Genomic DNA, 7,267 nt, shown 5'->3' on the forward strand with positions numbered 1-7,267 from the left:
GACTCCTCCTGCTCCAAGCCCCTCCTGTCTCCTCCCTGGCTCCTCCCTCCTCCTTTACTTCGTCTGTACATGTGTCATTCCTCACTCCTGTGTTGGATTACCCCAGTGTTGCGTGAATTAAAAAGACTGTTTATTATACTCCTTGTCTCCAACGTTTCTAAGACCATGTAAGCGTGACAGCTTATTTTTTAGAAATATTATATTATTTAAAAATAGTTTTAAAAATAGCTGCAGTATGCAAAGTAATACCTTTACCAGTTATAGCTATTAAAATTACATTAAAATAATAAAAGAATATAAATTAAAAATTGTTTTTAAAAATGTATTTTATCACTGAACAAATATTTAAAATGGTTTTTACCCATTTTAACTGATGCTTTTAAGACTGGATATATTTATCTTGGTTACTTATTTACATCAACAGAATACACCAATGTTGTTGTTTTTTTATATTTTAATTAGCCTTTTATATATTGAGTGTTTAGTTTTAGTTTATTTTATGTGTTTTGCATTTTTAGTGTTTATTTAACTTTAATTTCAGTTTTTAGATTTAACAGTGTTAGAACTTCAACCTAATCACCCTTATTTCCGAAACATTTTCTTAACGCTATCGCCTTTTTCCTCTGCTGTCTGTACATAGCTTCTAGTGCTCTCTCTGCCTCTCGTACTCTCTCTCCCCCTCCTGATCTTTCCAGATGTTGCTCAGCAGCCCCATGAGAACCCCAGCGATGGGAGATGTATTAATACATCCTATTGATTAGATCAGGACCCCTGACAGTCATTTGCAGAGATACCATCTGGCTGCTGTTCCAATGCCTTCACCCAAACAGGACGTGACACCTTATTAATCTCCACCGCCGCTCTATAGACGCTTCGCGTTTTGTGCACAGAAGCCCGACTCTGTCGGAGTGGCAAGTGGAGATGCAGGCGGACCCGAAGGGTGCAAGAAATTAAGGTTATTACACAAATTGAGCCATATGGTCCAAATATTTCAGAGCTGAAATTTACTAGGCAATAAAAATTGCTCCTGCCTTCCTAATGGTGTAAATTACAGTTTAACCATGGCTCTAATGATGTCCTTCTGCTGCCTGTAACCACTCTAACATGAAGGACATTGTTTAAAAAATGCACAGGAAAAAAATGAGGGGGGGTTGAAACTCCAGCAGCATGTTTACAATCTGTTAGTTTATCATTAAGAACACAGTGAAGAGAGCATAAACATGATGGCGGCGCGTTGGACCGTGTCTTTGTGTAGACTCGTATACACACTGTTGAAGCAGAACTGTGAGTAGCTCGTTTGGGCCCTGGTTGAACCCACGCTCATTTGCCGAAAGGACACACAGAGGGGAGCTCCCGACGGCCTGTGGATTTTGATAGTGGATTCCGCTGAGCTTTCACAAACTTTAATCTCATTCCTAGTTTCAGACCAGGCTGGTGACACAATTGAGGATTTTATTTGTGTAGCTTAAAATTTCAAAAATGTTCATAGGTGTCAAAGGAGTTGTTGCCTGGTGGTTAGGACATGTATACTGTATATGTGCATGTATATATTTATATAGTATATACAGTAAATATATATTATATAAATTTTTTTTATATTATATACAAATATACATTTTTAAATAAATTATTATATAGACATCTTCTATACTATAGAAAGCCAAACAATACACTGAAAAGCATTATTCTGCTATTATATTGTCTGGAATCTGCTTTCGGATTGTAGTACTAAGTAAACACTCTAAGAGAGCCTGTTAAATCTAATTTCTTATTTAAAGAGCTAAAGTAAGTGGTGTACTTGACTGCATGAGCTTTTATTTTCTGAAAACAGCTTCCATCATTCACAGTCCTGATTGTCATACATACTCAGATTGCCACATTCAGAAGAGGTAAACGGTACTTTCGTCTGTTTCTTTATGTGTGCGTTTGCATGCATGAGGGGTTTCCTTCATCAGACACCGGCTCAGTCTGAAGAACAGCTCAGTGATTCAAGAGCCCTCCATCTGATTGAGGCTTGGCTTGAACAGAACTTTACATCTAAACCACAAATAATTAATAGTGTCAAGGCATCTCAGGATCTGGTTGTCAGTTGTTAATACTGCAGAACAAAAGGGAAGATTCTTTGAAATGATGCTCTAAATTTTGTAGACTTTCTCAACAGTTAAACTAAGGTACTGGCAGGAATGAGAGCCATGGAGTGGTCGAAATATTAAAGGGATAGTTCACCAAAAATTTGTCATCATTTACTCTCATGTTGGAGATCATTACCCTCATGTTGTTCCAAACGTGTATGACTTTCTTTATTCTGCATAACACAAAAGATCAATTTACAGTTTTTTGTTTATATAATGAAAGTCAGTGTGGTTTAATGTTGTTTTGGATTCCATTGACTTTGAATCTATGAACAAAATCACAGAATTTCATTTTTGTGTGAACAGCCTGTGAATAGCACAGGAAAGGTGGTTTTGAAATGTGCATCATGAATACCTTTCCTCAGTTTGTTTTAATATACCAGTGTAGAGAAGATTTTTATTATATTCAAGAATCTATGTGTGTATAAAAAAATAAACATTAGACATTCAGGGATATTCAGAGATGAATGATAATACTTGCAACAAAATGCATCAGTGCATTATTTTATCTGCCTAAAATTCTCCTACATTTTTGACAGTTTGAGTGTAGGTTGCTTAAAACATGACCAAAGGCTCCATTTGATGCTTTTTGATGAGGCATTTCCCAGGCCTTGTAGCTGTTAGCATGAAACGAATAAAATCCAGCTCATGCTGAAGTTAGCAGTGGCAGGCCGGGACAGTATGTCTACTGTATGCAAATGAAGCTGTCCCACACCTTTGAAGGGTCAGGAATCTCCACTTTCATCTAATCAGCATAATTGTTGTGACAAATCCACATGGTTATTCTTAATTAAAATCATCCCCTGGCCCAAGCAGCCCCCAGCGCTGTCACAGGAAATAACACATATGTAAGCAGCTGATGAGACAAGGGAGACCTGTGCTCAGTTGAAAGAGGAAAATAGGAAAGAAAAAGGGCTTTAAAAGACTTCTTTCCCCATTAACAAATGACTGATACTCTGAGCTAATGCTAAATGTGCTTCTGACTCCGATACCTCTTTAATGTTTAAAACAGCGAGGCCTCTTTCTGCCTCAATTGCAGAAAGCCCGAATTCAGTGCTTTTGTCCAGAAGCCTGGCTGCTGTTGGCTTCCGTACAGAGGTTCATATGCAATGGATCTTAATATAAAGGATTGTTTAGAATTTCAAGTGTGTGTTTTACATAATTGAAATACCTGACACATTCTCTTTTGAAATGTAATTCTGTAATGTTGAGAATTTGATGTATGGTGGTTCTATGCACACCCAAAAGGCAGCATAACCAATTCTCTTAATCAAAACTTAAACACTTCCCATTTCAGGGATCTGTGCCCTAAACATTTATTTGGAAATCTATAACAAAAATCAATTCTCTTAGTCGCTTTTTAATGGCTGCCTTGAGTATCCTGGATGAGGGAGCGCCTGCTTGTTAATGTCTTGGTGCCCGTGTTTAGGAAAGTGTTTGATAGCATTGCCATCTAGGGGCAGAATATAAGTCTCTGTGCTGAAATAAAGTGAAATGAAACAGCTGTCTCTATTGACAATGTGCATATGTTTGCTGGTTTATAGTCCAAATGTTCTCAATTTTTCAACCACGTAAAAAGGTAGCGGTTTAAATGCTTCAGTGCCTCCCAGCGATGTAATGTATTGGGGTGTAAAATCTGCATAGGGATAGTAGAGAGGGGTCTCTGTAGCTTTATTGTTGATGGTAAGAATTATGTGTTTTTGTTGGGGGGTTTTCCGGGATTTTTTTTTTTTTTTAAGGAATGAATAATTCTTCTGTTAAAGCAAACATCTATTTACAAAACTAATATTCAGCATGGATGCTGACAGTGTTATTTGTCTTTATTTAGTTATCAATTTATATTTTGCTTTTTAATATTGATATTTTGAGCCTCCATATGGTGATTTATAAGGTTTTTTATATTTTATGTATTTTGTTGTTTTGTTTTGTTTTGTTTTGTGTTTTGTTTTGTTTTGTTTTGCCATCTTTGCAATTTTTGATCTATTCATGAGTACTACATTCACAAAAAATGTTATATAATGCATTTAATGAAATATACATTATGTAATGTATGCTGTAGATAATAAGTTATTATTATTATTAGTCATGATGATGATCATAATAATAATATAAAACATTAAATATATTTTAGAATTATTAAATTGTATTTTAATTGTATTAATTGCTTAATTTGATCAATAATAATGGTAATATTGCTATGTTTATAACATAACTTATTGCATTTGTGTCTTTTGTGTTGTAGCGTAACATTTTTCAAGCTCTTGTGTTTGGGTTGGAGCCGTACACCACATATAATGTGCGTGTAGAAGCAGTTAATGGAGCAGGTCAGGTATCTAGTCCTTGGACCACCATTCAGACCCTTGAAGCCTCTCCAAGTGGCCTGGCTAACTTCAGTGTGGAGAAGAGAGAACACGGCCGAGCACTGCTGCTACAGTGGGCTGAACCAGCCTCTCCAAATGGAGTCATCAAAGTATGCCTCCCTCAATGACAGTAACATTGCAATATCAGCTCCAGAATCTGCTATCATTTACCATATTTATATCCACAGATATACAATATCTTCAATGAGGACAACTTGGAGTTCAGCGGCCTCACACGTCAGTTCCTCTTCCACCGTCTGGAACACTACACTGTGTACACGCTCATTCTGGAAGCTTGCACCGAAGCGGGCTGTACAAGGACTGCACCTCAACGCGTAACCACCGAAGAGGCTGCCCCGTCCTCTCAACCGGCTCCTACGGTACAGCAGGTCCAATCCCACAGCGTGGAGCTCCGCTGGTCTCCACCCGCCCAGCCCAACGGCAGGATCCTGCAGTACCAGGTTCTGGCTGTAAGTCTAGAGGATGGCAGGGTACGGAGTGATGAAGATGACTCGATGAGAGCCAAGATTGTGTTCATCCAGAAGGACACCCAGGCTAACAGCTTCTCCTATTATATGTCTGGCCTTCTGCCCTGGAGCAGGTACAAGTTTCGAGTGCGTGTTTCAAATGCGGCAGTATATACCGATAGCCCGTGGCTCACAGTTCAAACCAAACAAGCTCCTCCTAGAGGATTGGCTCCTCCGGTTGTCAGTCATGTAGAGGGCAAGCCTAATGATGTCTTCGTAGCTTGGACGCCTCCTTTGGAGCCCAGTAGTGTTCTTCTGACATACAGGATTCAGAGGGACAACGTTAGCTTCCATTTCAGCTTCGACTCAAGTGTGTTCAACTACACTGATGTGGATTTAACCGCGTACACTCTCTACAGTTATGCAGTCATTGCCTGCACCGTGGCTGGGTGTGTTACCAGTGAGCCGACACAGATCAGGACGTTAGAAGCCACCCCTGCCAACATAGAGCCACCTATGGTGTCTGATGTCACTTCCTATTCACTCAATGTGTTGTGGACTGTTCCATCCATCCAGAATGGTGAGATTGTGGTGTATATTCTTAAAATGAACAATGAGGTCTACCGAGGGAAAAAGTTAAGTGCACAGGTTTTGGATCTGGCAGTGCAGGCGGCTGTGTGACTCTTAAAGTCACAGGCCCTGAATCAGTTGAGGTCACGTGGAGAGAGCCCATCCAACCCAATGGAGTAATCATAGGGTACGAGCTCCGTCTAAACGGAAGCCTCATTTACACTGGCATGGACACCCGTTACCACGACTTCACCTTACTTCCAAGCGTTGCGTACAGCTACACCATCACTGCCAATAACAGTCAAGGTGCCACTACCAGTCCACCGACAGTGGCCAGAACACAGCCGTCAGCGCCCTCTGGTGTGGCTCCCCCCAGACTGCAGGCTCTGGGGCCATTCAGCATTATGGTGCAGTGGGACCCCCCTGCACGACCTAATGGGGTCATCATCAGCTACTCGCTTTACAAACGGGACCCAGCTGAGCCCAACATGAAACGGTTCATTTTTGCTTCACGTCACAGTGCGTTTCAAAGCCAAAGTTTCTCCCTTACTGCACTAAAGCCCTACTACAGGTAAAATACCAGCATGCAGCACTAACACTGTTTACTCGGGAGTTTTGGTACGTAAGGTATATTGTAAAGCAACCCCTAGTATTTGAGGCTGAAGATAAACAAACAACTAACAGAGTACTTAAAGCATCTTTAAATAGAATTGGAAGTAGATATTTTCTTGTTATATGGTCTAGCTGCAAACCTAAATTAGCTGGTCAGACTTTTTCAGTTGCTGCACCAAAGACAGACACACTGATAAAACCAAATGAGCGAAGGAAGAAAAGGAGAGAGAGAGAATCTTAAAGGGGGAGGGAGTCAACCTTGAGCCTTTTCTAATGTTTCCATCCTTGGCATAGACAAAGACGATCAGAAGGAGGAGGCACTCAAATGAGGGATGACTAAAGTCTGGAGCTGTATACGTATGTTGAAGTGAAAATCCAGATAAGTGGGGTGATGATAATGGTTCATCAACATTATCAACTCGCCACTCATTGCCTCTTTCAGACGACCTTCCCTTTATTCTCTTGCTCTCCTCTCTTCTCTCCCTTTTCTCCTTCAGTCCATCGCTGGTGACCTTCTGAAGGAGAAAACCTTTAGTCCGTTGTCTATACTGTTGATAAATAACAGCACGTTTTACTAGGATAAGCACAAAAATTATGTTTATATTCCTAAATATTCAAAATAAAAATAAAAAATGGCACTGATGAAACATGGCACTGAACAAACTCCTGCCCTACACAGCCTACGAATACCAGGTCACATCGCTGTTTCTCATTTCACTCAGATGTATTTTACACTCCAAATTTCAGAATTTACTGTCATTGGTGCATTTGATTTGAACTTTTTATACCTAAATTATTATATTACACAAAGAATGAACAGACTTTTTTCAAGAAAATGTGACTCTTGTCTGTAAGCTTGTGGATAGTTGACAGAGGGTTGCCATACATTTGCTAGTCTTGCGTAGCCAAACCTTCAGAATGTCAGCTGAAGGTCTGGAATCCATGGCAGCTTTCATTGGCCAAGGCCCACCCATGAGGCCGTTTGACCGACATGTCAAACAACCAATCATTGTTCGTTTCGTTCATCGTTTCGGGGCGTGGAAATGTCGGCACAATAACAGACCGGTGTGTAAAACTCTCAGACGTATTTTAAAGATTCTATGCCGCGAACTTTACATTTTTCACA

At 40.0% G+C, this 7,267-nt stretch overlaps 1 pseudogene; it reads left to right on the forward strand.

Moving 5' to 3' along the window:
• Positions 1-7,267, forward strand: part of LOC107719499 (usherin-like) — a 236,590-nt pseudogene that overhangs the window by 220,336 nt on the left and 8,987 nt on the right.

Source organism: Sinocyclocheilus rhinocerous, unplaced genomic scaffold, assembly GCF_001515625.1.
Source record: "Sinocyclocheilus rhinocerous isolate Xijiao unplaced genomic scaffold, SAMN03320098_v1.1 scaffold1234, whole genome shotgun sequence".
Lineage (NCBI taxonomy): Eukaryota > Metazoa > Chordata > Actinopteri > Cypriniformes > Cyprinidae > Sinocyclocheilus > Sinocyclocheilus rhinocerous.